At 32.9% G+C, this 15,529-nt stretch overlaps 1 long non-coding RNA gene across 1 annotated transcript; it reads right to left on the bottom strand.

Annotated features, from left to right (window-relative positions):
* Nucleotides 1-986: 986 nt before the first annotated feature.
* Nucleotides 987-2,981, bottom strand: LOC140183825 (uncharacterized). Its single transcript, XR_011880073.1, has 3 exons — nucleotides 2,487-2,981; nucleotides 1,573-1,745; nucleotides 987-1,482 (listed from the first exon to the last, which is right to left on the bottom strand). It is a non-coding gene; the product is annotated as an uncharacterized lncRNA (long non-coding RNA).
* Between the last annotated feature and the right edge of the window lie 12,548 nt (nucleotides 2,982-15,529).

Genomic DNA, 15,529 nt, shown 5'->3' with positions numbered 1-15,529 from the left:
TATAAAGAGTATTCTTCTGTGTCTACACCTTAGCTTAGCCTCTTACATAAAATGGACTTGTAATTATCATGCACATAAATTAATGAGGATACTTTATAATACAGTACCCGCAATTAACCAACATTAATTAATATATAACATGAATCAAATAAAGAGGAGACAAATTAAAACACCTGGGTCTATATTAGTGAGTTTATTATTTAAAGGAGATATGACAACATCAAAATTCCATAATTAACTACTACAGTAGTCTAGTACATACTACTTACAACAAGAACAAGCAACCTTCTGCTAACAAACTAGATTATAATATAGATTTGTTTATAGCCAATAAATCAATAGTAAAATTAACATGAATAGCAATCAGCCACTATTAATTTAACTACTAATTTGAACAGTACTTACTTTCAACTTATAAAACAAAATAAAAATACATATATACGTTTTATGGACCTTTTGTCCAAGAAAAGTTCTGGAATCTAAAAATGCTTTCTTGTTTGATCATCCCCACTATATATTGTTAAAGTTTATTGAAGTAATGTTAAAGTCCGCGTGACATATAGTATATAGTACGAAAATTTCTTATCTACTCTATAGCAAATCCATTTTTACTCCAAGTTGTGAACTACTATATGTCTATATATATCATGGTGCTCACACATGCGCACATGTGCACACACACATATATTAAACTGACTTTTTATAAATCAAATATGTATAATAATAGTAATAGTGTTAAGATGATATATAAAATATTTTATTTTTATGATTGTTAAAGAGTATTTTAGAAAAGAAAGTTTTATATTAGATTTCTCCTATACTCTCTTTATGTATGGTAAGTACATAGTATATAGTAGATTATATATAGTATATAGTAGATAAAAAAGAGTGTAAATATTTTTTCTACGTGTATTTTGTACACCTACTTATGTAGCAATTTTGCTGAAGTATATGCTGCTAGTGCTAGTAATGGTCTCTCGAGAGGATATGCAACACTACTACATTCGAGAAATGAAGATTGTTATGATCCTCTAGGCACTTCATACATTTTTCCTCCATAAATCTATAGCTTCGGATGCTCTTAGTTACATGTTGGACAATAAGACCAAAACCTCAGCAAATATATGTTATGTTGGGTCCATGTTATGTTATGCACAGCATAATGTAACACATATAGTGGATAAAGGACAAGCAAGAATTTCATTTGTAACACAACTAGATGAATGAAGTCTAAAAATACTTACAAGATCAGACTTTCCTTTTGCACTTGTGAGTCTTCAATTGCCTGATAATATATTGGATAATTTCTTTTAGTGTGGCACTCCTTCCTTCCTTCCAGCTCCAAATTTCTGGCACAGTGTACCTTCCACTGGAATTGTATTCTTCTATTTCCATCAATGCATCTATGACAGCCTTGTATACCACTTCACCATGCTTATCTCTTAGCAACTTCAGCTTTTCATCATTTTCATCTATTATCTTCTAAAATTACCAAAATTTCTCAAAATAATTACCTTGTCTTCGGTAGCATTCTTCACAATAATCTAACACATGATTGAAAATATTGTATACCTATAAAATGCCATTGACCTCAGTTATTTTGAAAGGATGCCAAGCTGAATTCTTCAGATTGTCCTCCCATGATGAACATAGCATGGCGGATATCTCTTACCATGGTTCATTTGAGTTTTTTGGGAGCATGAATCTCCAAGTTGAGATCAACTACAGAACATGTCTTGTAAACTCTACAAGAAAATATGATAAATAATATGCATCTAAGATAGTTAATTGTGGCAGTGTTCAAATTACGAACACTTTCTTTATCACTTTCTACATCATTCTAATTGTGTAACTCTCTTCTTAACTGTATGAACAGTCAAAAGTATATATTCAAGGAAGAAAGTATCAACAAAGATAGAAATTTAGATACAAGTTAAAGTATTCAATTGTACATTCAGATTAAAGTTCCTTCTTTGAGTCATATTTCACATGTAATTGCAAGTTTAAGATCCCTAAGATTCTCAAATTTTTTTGTCATATTCTCTTCTTGCTATTATTAATAGAAAACACAGATTTTAATTTTAACTTTGAAGATATGGATGGACACGAACTTTAGCTTCTAGGAACCATCTTAGCCAGAAAATGCTATTAAATACTAGTAACTTTGAAGATACTATTGAATGCAAAACAAAACAGACAAAATGCTAAGAATATGAATTTTCAACCAAGTTATGTAATTAAACTGCTACAATACTTGATGCGAATGTTTGATCACAAGAAACCACATAAGCATCCTAAATAATCAATAATTGAAGGATATGATCAATTGTGACAAAGCAAAGCTTCTATCATCAAGCAGTGACAAAGCAAAACTAATCAACTAATAACGAATTTAAGCACTAAGCAGAGCAACCATTATCTTTGCTAAGTGAAGGAAGTGAATAGAGTATGAGGAAGAGTAGTTGAATGCGATGGATGATGGCAACCTAGCGATGACCACCACGATGACAACCTTGCGATGACCACGATGACAGACCACAGGCGAATAGTGGCAGAATAGGTCCCGTGGATATTGCGATTGGCAAATCTAGGGTTTGGTTTGAGGCTTTAAGAACAATGAGACAAATGGTGAGGGGTTTGGGACTTTGAGAGACAACCACGATGGACAACTCCACAGACGATGACAACGAGGGACAGTGGGCTGGCGACTGATGAGCAGAAGAGAGGGACTGGCGACAGTCGATGCTTTGATATCCACGAGGAAGGAGCTGGTGACTTGCAAATGACGAGAGGGGCTGGAGCAGGAATAGAGGTGGCGTCGTGCGTGATGGGGAGGAGGGTGCGTGGCTAGGAGAGAGGGAATGGGAATTTTGGCACCAAGGGTTATCTTCACCCTTTTCTCCAGTGAAAAATGACGAGTAATGGAATGGAGATTTTTGGGTGGAAGGATGGGGGGACGGGGGGATTGGGGAATTCAGTGGAGGAAACGACGCTGTTTGGGGAGGGGTTTAAAAAAATTAAAAAATCGTACTCTATGGTCATCCCCCAAAACCGTGACCATAGGCCACTCTAAGTCACCCCTTAAAACCGTGACCACCCATTTAGGTCACCCCCAAAACCATGACCTTTTAGGTCACCCTTTTTTGAAAAACCGTGACCATAGACCTCTTTAGGTCAGTCCAAAAAACCGTAATCATAGACCCTTTTTGGTTACCCCAAAAAATCGTGACCATAGACCCCTTTAGGTCACCCCCATAAATCGTGATCATAGTCCCTTTTAGGCCACCCTTTTTTAAAAAACTATGACCATAGGTCCCTTTTTTAAAAAAACTATAACATAGCTTTTTTCGTCACGGTAAAAAACCGTGACCATACCTTCTACCGTGACAAAAAAAACTATGGCCATAGACCCAAAATGTTATAGTGGCGTATAACTCCAAATCTTTTATGATGGAATTACTCATGCTTCAAGGAATTTAATGGAGTCCTTAGCTGAAGGACCCATGCACATGAAGACATCTGAAGAAGCCTTGGAATTAATTGAGATAGTGGCCAACAATCAATACTTGTATTCTTTCGAAAGAACAATGAAGAGAAGAGTGATGGAATTGGACACACTAGACATTATTTTGGCACATTATAAGGCTATGTCCCAACATATCAGTGCTCTCACTAAACAACTAGGACACATGTAATTTTCAATAGTGGGAATACAAGGCATCACCCGTGACATAAGTGGAGGAAACCATCAAAATGAAGTCTTTCAAAGTGAAGGTTGTGAGCTACTTAACCATGACCAAGTCTCTGTTGAACAAGTGAACTACATAGGAAATTCCTTTAGGCCATTACAGAATGACCCATTTTCCAAAACTTACAACCCTAGATGAAGGAACCACGCTAATTTTGGGTGGAAAAATCAAGGCTAAAAAAACAACAACTTTAACAACTTCAATACTCTTTACCAACAATAAACATCTACCACACAACCATCCCAAAATCCTCAAAAATCCTCCCCTCTTGAGAATGCCTTGGAGAAACTCTCTCAAAACACATCCATATTTATCCAACAAATCTCAAGTTTTGTGCAAGAAACTAGAGCTAATTTCAAGAATCAAAAAATCTCTATCAGAAACTTAGAATTACAAGTGGGCTAACTTGCCAAGCAATCTGCTGAGAGACCCATAAATACTTTTCCTAGTGATACCATTCCAAACTCAAAAAAAGAATGCATGGCCATTAATTTGAGAAGTGAAAAAGTGGTGGGTAAAGAAGTCACATGCAATGACAAGCAAGCTGAGGAAGCCATGGAGGAAGCCAACCATCAAGAAGAACATGCCACTGCACCTCCAATTCAAGCTCCAAAAGAGAAAGCAACAGAGAAGGCAAAAGTGCAAGAATACAAGCCCAGAATTCCTTTCCTTCAAAGGCTACAAAAGGAGACCAAGGACAAGCAATTCTCTAAGTTCTTGGAGGTATTTAAAAAATTACAAATCAATATTCATTTTGCTGAAGTCTTGGAAAAAATGCATCTTTATGCCAAGTTTATGAAAGAGTTAATGGCAAAGAAGAGGAATTGAAAAGAAGATGAAACAGTGGTCCTTACCAAGGAATCTAGTGCAATTATTCAAAAGAACTTGCCCGAAAAATTGAAAGATCTTGGGAGTTTCTTAATTCCTTGAATAATTGATAAAATCACTATTAAAAGAGCTCTTTGTGATTTGGGGGTAGCATTAATCTAATGCTACTCTCATTGATGAAAAAGACGCAAATTGAAGAAGTGAAGCCCACAAGAATCTCTCTTAGCTGACCGTTCCATCAAATTCCTACATGAAGTAGTTGAAAATTTGTTATTACCTATACACATAAATTGTTATAAAAAATATATCATCTAATATCAATAGAAAATAGAAGAGAAACCACACTACACTACAAAAAATAGTCTATTGCCACGCTTTTAAAGTGTGCTAAAAAGTGGAAAAAAACATAGCGATAGCTAGTGGTGTCAATATGTTTGGCCCTATAGGGCTTTGGCCCTACTTGATAGGGCCAGAAGAATAAAAAGCCCTTTAACTAATAGGGTCAAATTTTTAAAAAGCCCTCAGGGCCAAAAGCCCTCATGGGCCAAAAGTCCTAGGGCCAACCCATGGGTTACCTAATCTTCTTTTTTTTTTTTACATTCTCTATTTGAACAACACACATAAAACTTATTAAAAGTCATTAGTTTATTTTATCCCTTTATTATTTTTATGAGTAAAAAAAAATTGAAAAATAAATGTTAATAATGTACATTGATCATATTAAATCCAACTTTTAACTATATATATCAAGAAATCAAACATGGCATTCACTATCTCATCCCCCTTTTTTCTTACTCTCTAGTATTTACCATCAATAATGTCTCTAGAAAATCAAAATAAAGTTGACACAAAAATTCATCATCTAAAATCATAAATGTTGAGGGGGATGCATCGTTTTTGTTGACACTTCTTCTTCATGAATTTTACCAATTTCATCATCTAAAATCAAGCAATTAAAAAAAGTTAGAAATTCAATTTAAAATATTATTTGAAAAAAATAGCATAAATATTTACCATCATAATTTGGAACAAATCCACGTAACCAACTCCTTGTGCAAATAAGCATTTGGACATGCTCATGAAGAGTGGAACTTCTATATTTTGTTAAAACACGTCCATCAATACTGAATGCAGACTCAGATGCTACTGTAGTGATGGGAATACTTAAAATATCTCTGACCATAACTGACAGAGTGGGAAATCTATCCTTATTAATCTTCTAAAAATTCAGCACATCATACTTCAAATCATCTTCATTGGTGTGAATCAAACCTTCTTTTAGATAAATCTCTAATTCATCTTTATCCTTGGAAGTTTGGGTTTCACAGTTAAATTCTCTGAACTCCTAAAAAATGTAGTATAAAGACTATTTAAGTAACGAATAAACATAATAAGAGAAAAATAATACTATATTAAAATTAAATACCTTCATCACCATTTTGCTCTTCTTTGTAAGCCTTCCTTCTTCAGGTGACATAAGAGATTGATTACTACTTTGAGAAATTGTTGAACCACCAAAAGTATTTATGTACTCTCCATACAACCTTTTAAATTTCTCCAATACTTCATTTGCCTTCAATTCAAAGATTGAAGGATCTAGTTTTTTATAACAAAACCTCAAGAACTTTAACTTTAATTGAGAATCAAGAATTGCCCTAAAAGCCAAGACAGTGCTATAATCCCTCCAATATTTATCAAACTTCATCTTCATTCTGAAAGCCATGTTCATAATAACAACATCATCACAAGTTTGATTGTCTTCCAAAAGACATTTAATTTTCCAAACTTGCATAAAATACAAATTTGATGTTGGATATGATGAACCCGAAATGAGGTTTGTAGTTTCATAAAATGACTCTAAAAATTCACACATTTTTTTTGCTAAGCTCCATTCTTCATTTGTTGGACAAACTTTATAAGCTCCATCTAAAACACTAAGGATGTCAAACGCTTTTTCAAATTTAATTGCGCTTTCCAACATCATATATGTAAAATTCCATCAAGTTGGAACATCTGATTTTAGACCAACACCTTCTTCAATTTCTGCTTGTTGCACACAATCTTTGAATTTCATCATTCTCCCATCAGAAGTTTTCACATATTTCACACTCTCTCTGATTTTAAATAAAGCTCCAGCATCCACCTTTAACCCTTCTTGCATAATCAAATTTAAAATGTGAGCAGAGTAACGCAAATGAAAATATTCTCCATCGTAAAACAAACTATTCTGCTTACGTAGATAAGTATTTAAGATTTTTTGCATGTTGTCATTTGCAGAAGCATTATCTAAAGTAATAGAGAATACTTTCTTATCAATACCTCATTGCTTCAAAGAGTTAAATAAGATTGCTTCCATATCGGTTCTAGTATGGGGAGGAATCATTCGACAAAAATTCAAAACTTACTCACTAGTTGCCAATTCTTATCAACAAAATGAGCTGTCAGACAAATATATCCTTCAGTGGTAGATGTTGTCCACACATCAGATGTCAAACAAATTCTATTAGGTATCCTAGACATCTTCTGCCTCAATTTCTCTTTCTCTGTTGAATAAATTATTTGAAGATCTGAAACTAAAGTGTTTCTAGAAGGCATTATAATCGTTGGACTAATGAAATTAATCCAATCTCTAATACCCTCATACTCAACAAAGCTAAACGTAAGATCATGTTTTGCTATAGCCTGAGCGAATTTCTATGAACATTCTGATCAATTTTGGTTGGCAAACCCTCTATATCATCATCAAATCTAATATTGAGGGGTATAGATTTACAAGAAATTATATGACGACTTAAATGAGAAGTCCCGTAACCATTCTTAGTTTTCTGATTTTTTCCAATTTTGTATTCATGATGACAAAAATTGCATTCAGCCTTTTCAATACCATCTCTGTCTTTTCCAATCTTCTTAAAAAACCTCCAAACATTACATTTTTACCAGAATCAACACTACCAGAAGCTTGAACAGGAGTCTCAGAAATAATCTCATCATCCATGTTTATAAACTTCCTAATCATATCCAAATAATGTGTATTAAAATTCTATAGCAACAACAAAAACATTCATTAATTCATATTAATTATTCATCTCTCAAGTTTCAATAAGAAGTAATTGAAGAGAAAACAGTAACAATCAATCAAACAAGCAAAACATGTATTAGGAATGGAAAAGCAAGAGAAGCTGAAACATAGGCTGAAAAAAAGTATCACTCCACCAGCAGGCACAAGTATCAAGTCAATTAATTAATTAGCCTCCTAGGACTAATCTATAACATATAGTCAAATCTCCTTTTCATCCAAAGATTTTGATAATCTTCTCAATCATACAGGAAGCTGAATAGAAAATATTAACGAAATCTATGGTCATAGGAAAACTCATGGCAGAGAACTTCTAACTATATTATTATATTAAAACTACTAAGTTGTGCTATAAATTTTTATTGCAGTACCCACTTATGTAACCCTCACTTACTTGAGATGGTTGAGTCAAAATAGTTATTCTCCCATGAAAATTAGCTATCAATAATGCACGGGGACAAGAAGTAGGGGACCACTCAATAAACTGTACATAATCACGAGGAGAATCTGCGGAATGTATACAGTGTAACTGATCAAATTCTCATAGATATATAGATGAAAAGATAGAAAGAAAACAAAGCAGTTCAATTGAAAGGAAGTAATGAAATTAAAATACCTGCTAGGACATCGAATACTGCACATTCAGTAGGCTTCTCTAGGATCACAATATGTATAGGGATCCAAAATGGTGGATTTGCAATTAAGCTATGAAAACAAAAGATCAGAAAAAGCAACAGACATTACAAAAGATTATCAGTTATCCAAACTAATAGACATGTTGGCAACAGAACATTTAGTACATAATCAAAGATAAGGCGAGAAACACACGCACTGGATAACAAGTGTACACTAACCTGGGAATTCTAGCACATGTTTCAGAGGCACAAGCTATAGCATTCAGTTTTTCACACCAGGAAACTGCACTATGAAAAAGACACACAATCAATAAGTTCTTTCACATACAGTTCTGAAATAAACACAACTAAATTTGCTCTACACAAGGTCCTTAGGAGATCAAAAGCATAATCTCAGTTTCACACCAACAAAATTATAGACTGCAAAATCAGTCTACAGTCTACACTACATAAGCATCAAATCACAAAGTTCTTATAATTTAAAATCAAAAGATGTCATAATAGAAAACCTCGGAATCCTTTAACAATATAACTTTGTGATCAGCTCCCCTTTTATTTTTTGTTAAAAAGATAAAGTTATTTCTTAAATTTAGACGAAGAAGCCTTTAATTAAATAAATGAAGCTAGAATCTTAAAGAAAGTAACATATGGAACAAGTGGTGGAAAATAGACAAAAGACAAGTGAAAAAGAAATCAGACATCTGATCCAATAAGTTGAAGAAGATGGTGGTACATGTCATCCTGTAACAGAATACCAAACACCATGGTTTTTATCTAAAATCAGCAATACAACAATGTTCACTTTTTCTTCCTTTATCTCTAAGTATCTTTTCCAAGAATATGTATAAGAAACAAGGAAAACAGTTGCTACTGTTATACATAATATGTTTCCAAACCAGTAATATAAGAATTGTAAAATTGTAACTTGTAAGTAAAATAGTAAAAAGAAATTATTACTGATAACCAAAAAGGAAGAGAGTAAGAGACTATGCAGCATGAACATAATTCATCAAATCCAGTGAAATCATATCTCCAATTTTTTACTTTACTCATCAAATCCAGTAAAATCATAATTTTTTACTTAATAAAAGCAGAACAATTGCTTATGTAGAAGTCAAATAGCTGATTATTGAAAAATGGTAACTAAAACTCAACTTTGATTCTCAATTTCATAATCTTCTTTTAGGAAAAAATTGAAAACAAGTTCATAGTTCACAGTCCACAATTCATAGTTCAACCATTTTGAAATCACCCACCTCAGTTTATTAACAGCAGTCAACAGAATTAAAATGGGTGATGCAATTGCAAACAAACAAAGAAGAAACTCAGAGAGGGACAGAAAACAAAGAAACCCACCTCTGATTTCGCGTGAAGGAGGAGAAGTAGCCATGGATTTCGTAGGTAGAACATAGATCCTTTCACAGTTTCACCGTTTCAACGCAAATCCTTTCACAGTTTCACCATTTCAACGCAAGTAGTTCTCAGCCTAAAATCTCAGGTCAGAGTCTCAGGGAGGAGAAGATTATATTTGGGGCTTGTATGGCTTATAGGGCCAGCCCTGTTTTGCTTTTTTGTTGGGAGGGCTTAATTAGGGTTGGGCTTACAAAATATCATTTTGTAATTTTACGGTTGTAGGCTAGAATTTTTTTGGAGGGTTGAGGGCTAGCCCTAAGATTTGGGCTAAATTGATACTTCTAGCGATAGCTCCTCGTCATGTTTTTTAAGCTATCGGCACATTTTTAAAAGGGTCACATCTGTGAATGTACCGGTTACTCTATCTCTACACTTTTGTCAATCTATTAGCACGCTTAAAAGTGTGGCCATATATATAACCTTGTAGCTATGCTTTTAAAGCGTGCCAAAAAGTGGACAAATAACTACGCTTTTAGAAACATACCCATTGGTTTGGTTTTGGTTATGCTTCAAAAGCATGCCGATAAGGGACATACAACATGCTTTCTTAAACGTACCTAGATGTGAACCTATTGCCACGCTTTTAAAGCGTGGCTGTATCCTTATCAAATTAAAAATTATGCTGGTATGTGCTTTTACATGTACTCTAATGCGCTCCAAAAATAATAAAAAATATCGACAAAAATATGTGAGTATTATTTAAAAAAATTAATCGATAAAAATTAGTATTACATTAGCAGAATTTAAGCTAAATTAGCTTTATCAATCTCTTATAGCCAAAGTAGTTATAAAATGCATCGGGATAAAAATATCAATTAAGATACAGTTGATTAACAATAATATCGCTATACAAATACAATTGATAATAATTAGGAGTCCTTAAAGAAATTATACCTTCCTGATGAAGCAAATATTGGCTATTCATATGCTATGATAGATAGTAAATTTAATAAATACTGTAGAAAAGGAGACAATGTCTTTGATTTCTTAATCTTTCAGATTGTACTTATTTTTCATCTGCCACACAAAAACATATGAAACAGACATAAGTGTTAGAATTAAAATTAAGAAAGCATGTGACACTAAAAACATGAGAAACAAAAAGACTAAGCTTTTTCAATTGATTCAAGACTATGCTTTTGTGGTGTACAGAACTATGCTTCTAGGCTTGATTGATGATTCAATTACTATTTTAGCTCTTCTAAATATTCATGTTGTCCTTGGAATATTTGTCTTTGAATTTAACATTCTTGCCCACGCTATAATTAAGCTGCTCTAAGAACATTACCTTTCTTCAAATCATGCTCTTTGTCAAATGCTTATCTTCAAATTAAAACCATAACTCTGAAGCAAAAGTGAATGATCAAATGGTATAAAATTTATTTTGGCCCTCCTAGTAGATAGATAGTAAATGATTTTATTTTATTAAAATTTTATCTACTGTATAAACTTGAAAGGACATGACCCTGCCCTTCCTTTAGTGTCAATATTACCGTGTGCACTATATCAAGTTCCATGTCTTTTGTATCCCGGCAAGTGGACAATGAAATTAGTCTAGCCTTATTTAGAGAGGGCCCAAAGTTAGTGAAAGTCCAATTAAATGCTATGCAACATGATTACTACTTTTAGTTTGTTGTTTTTCTATTACTTCAAAAATAAATAATAAAAAAGAGACTATACTCTTACTTTATTTAGAGATCCCAGCTGAACAACACCAAGTGAGATTATAGTTACAATAATGGTCTGCAAAGAAAAGTAGGGGAAAGAATTCTTAATGCCAAGATTTTTCAATTTTCATATTTACATGCTCATAGTTTTCCAAATATACTGTCAAAATTTCATTGTCAACAATTTTTAATATTAATTATTTGAGACAATTTTAAATGTTGAAAAGTAAAAAGATTATGATATAGCAGTTAACTTATTCTAATTCTAGCAAAAAGTTACGACTGCCACCCATCAGCAAACTAAAAATTGAACTAACAAAAGGAAATGAATGAAATGAAATGATGTAATAGTACTTAACATTGAACAATTAGAGACCTTGAAATCTTCCAAGGCAGAGAAATTAGTGTTGGTGACAATATTGAGAACAGAATACTCACCTCAAAAGATGAACCAAAACCTGTGATTTCATTTTCAGCATAGATCTACCTATGCTTTCTAGTAACAGCAGCTACCTATTTAACATGTTGTAAAAAAAAAGTTCTTAGGATGTAATATTCAATCTACTAAACCAAAACTCTAAACAAGAATAACAAACAAGATTCTTTATATATACTACAACACTACAAGAACCTGAATAAATCACAATATACTCAGAGAATTAAATTGGAATAGATCAAACAAAAAATAGAATAATAATGATAACACAAGAAAACAACAAAGCAACCATGGAAATAACTGCCTTTGACCTGGCTATAGACCTCTAGGCACACACTCATAGCATACTCAAAAAATAGTATGAGATTAAAGAAACAATCAACATAACAATACTTGATACACACTCATATTGTACACCTACCTACGTTAAGAAACAATATGAGATCAAAGAAATAATCAACATAACAATACTTGATATTCAACATAACAATACTTGATACACACTCATACCTAACAAAACAGAATATCAAATCCAATGTAACCCAAAAATAGAATATCTCCCTTTTCACATTTGCATAAGAATGAACCATTAGACAAAATAAAACCTAGAAACTCGAAACTTTGAACAATTAAATCAAACCATCAATACCAATCAACAAATATTAAACAAAATCAAAACCCTAACCTGTGTAAGAATCCGATTTTTGGCAAACTGACTTTTTTCTGGCTATTTTGTAACTTATTTCGTAAAATCTTGAACCGCGGCCCAAAAACTATTAGTGAGGCAGGCCCAGTGGTAATAAAAATAAATAAAAATAAATTAAAAAATGGTAATTAATAAGTCAAAATTGACTTTATGAGGTTTCCTCTAAGTCAAATTTGACTTAAAAAAAGTAAACACTTTCTTGCCATTAGTTTATTTTTCTCATTAGGGACTTTTTGAGTTGGGAATTCACTTTTAGTGATAGTTTTGCATGTGCTACAAAAAAGTTAGCAACCGAAAAACTCAGAATCAGTGGTAAAAATAATTTCTACCTTGGTAATTATACTCCAAGATTAATATTAGCCATCCATTCATGATTTATCTCTTTAAGAATAAATCTTAGTCATTAATTATTTTACCACACGGTAAAAGTTACCCTAAACCGAATTTCTGACTAGTATTCTGCAAACAACTTCTAAAGACCCCAAATCCTCTTACTTGCCATCCAATTAACTCGTCCTTCCCTCTCAGCCTCTGAGCCAAGATTATCTCAGCCTCTCACCCCCCTCTGCTATGTTTTTAACCCCTTGTAACTAATTGCGGTTAATTGTCGATAAGCTCGACACACAAGTGCTGACCAAACTTCCTCGTTTTCAACCCTCTTCTTCATTAATACCTATCCCTTGACAAAAAAAATTTTCATCCCTTTTACTATCATAAATTCCTATAAGACTCTGAATTTTTATTTTAAGAAACCTTGCTCACAAATTTTACAAACACTTATGCATTTTTACTACCTTTTTTACCAAATTCCTGATAAAAAAAGAGAAAAATACTGTACCTTCCCCCTCTACATTTCAGCCTTAATTCCAGTAGCTCTTCTATTATTCTTCATGTGTTTTTCAAGAATCCAAGCCATACAAACATAATTCCTTGCCCATTTTCACTGATTCTCATGTTTTTACTGAAAATTCAACAATGTGAGCTGTTGTTCCTTCTCTATTCTTTTCTTTTTTTTAGCAGTGATCATGATTAATTCCTGCCCTCTTATGTGTCTATAAAATCTCTCTTGAAGCCCATATAGAGCATACCTAAGGATCTATACAAATTCAAGCTCAAAGTGATCAAATTCTAACACTTTTTGCAACGCTTTTGGCCAAACAAAAACTGCACCATAGCCTAAGCTGTTCTAACCTTTGTAAGAAACATTTTTGGTTTTTGAAAGGTCTAGTAACTGAATTAAATGAGAGGTAAGGGTTAGAATTAGTTAAAATATGTTTATGCTTGTTTTTGGTATTCATATGAGCCACTAGTGGTAAATTTGTTCTTGATTTGCAAACCTGAAAATTCTATGAGTTATCTCTATTTTGGTTTGCTAAATATGTGTAATATGAAATATATTTTCCTCTAGATTTTGTGTGGTAGCAGCAAAAAAATATGAAAAGAGTTAAGAAAAATTTCAACCACTAAGAGCACAAAATGTAAAAACTAAGAATTTCAAGTCTTAAAAGTCATTAAAAGCTAAGAAAAATGTAAAAACTACACCTCTAAAAATTTCAACCACAAAGAGCACAAAACTAGGGTGAAAAGGAGTTAAAAAGAAGTTATAAAAATAGTTTTAATCCTATAGAACAAGTAGGTAAGAATAAAACGGGTGTTATGGTCATTTTTGGATAAAAAGAGGGTTAAAAATGTGATTTGATGAAAAGAAGAGTAAAATTCTGAAATTAGTGTCATTAGGATAAAATAATAACTATATAAACTATTTGGATCAAAATTGTATTTAAAATAAATTTTTATGCCTAAATAAAAATTTTAGTAAAAGTTACAAATAAAATGGTAAAAAGTGATAATTAGAACAAGTAAATAATTAACAAAGGGTAAATTGATCTTTTAGGTCCCTAGTAATAAAAATTGGAATTTAATAAAAATATTAGGAATAATTTAGTCATAGAAAACTATTAGGATTAATCTGTTAAAATTTTGACGCTAAACAAGGTTAAATGGTAAAACTAGAATGCTTAGTGGAAAAAATAAAATTTTTAGGCATAAAGCACACAATTAAAAATGATTAATTAACTTAATGAAAGGTAAAAAGATATGTTAGGAATGATATAAGGGTAAAATAGTAAAGTAATAACATTAATGGTGAGAACTGATGAGTGGATAATTTATATGCTTTTTGGCATTGTTTTTAGGTAGTTTTTAGTAAGTTCAAGCTACTTTTAGGGATGTTTTCATTAGTTTTTATGTTAAATTCACATTTTTGGACTTTACTATGAGTTTGTATGTCTTTCTGTGATTTCAGGTAATTTCTGGCTGAAATTGAGGGACTTGAGCAAAACTCTGATAGGAGGCTGACAAAGGACTGCTGATGTTGTTGGAATCTGACCTCCCTGCACTCGAAATGGATTTTCTGGAGCTACAGAACTCCAAATGGCACGTTTTCAATGGTGTTGGAAAGTAGATATCCAGAGCTTTCCAGCAATATATAATAGTCCATACTTTATTCGGGAATTGACGACGTAAACTGGCGCTCAACGCCAGTTCCATGTTGTTGTCTGGAGTAAAACGCCAGAAACACGTTACGACCCGGAGTTGAACGCCCAAAACACGTTACAACTTGGCGTTCAACTCCAAAAGAAGCCTCAGCTCGTGGATAGATCAAGCTCAGCCCAAACACACACCAAGTGGGCCCCAGAAGTGGATTTATGCATCAATTACTTACTCATGTAAACCCTAGTAGCTAGTCTAATATAAATAGGATAATTTACTATTGTATTAGACATCTTTGGTCTCAGTTTTATTTTATTCTTCATCTGAGGAGACTATTGATCACGTTTGGGGGGGCTGGCCATTCGGCCATGCCTGAACCTTTCACTTATGTATTTTCAACGGCGGAGTTTCTACACACCATAGATTAAGGGTGTGGAGCTCTGCTGTACCTCAAGTTTCAATGCAATTACTGTTATTTTCTATCCAATTTGAATTATTCCTATTCTAAGATATTTGTTGCACTTCA

The sequence above is a fragment of the Arachis hypogaea genome, chromosome 3, assembly GCF_003086295.3.
Source record: "Arachis hypogaea cultivar Tifrunner chromosome 3, arahy.Tifrunner.gnm2.J5K5, whole genome shotgun sequence".
In the NCBI taxonomy this organism is placed as follows: Eukaryota; Viridiplantae; Streptophyta; class Magnoliopsida; order Fabales; family Fabaceae; genus Arachis; species Arachis hypogaea.
The sequence above is the reverse complement of the archived record's forward strand: the minus strand, read 5'-3'. Positions and strand labels throughout refer to the sequence as shown.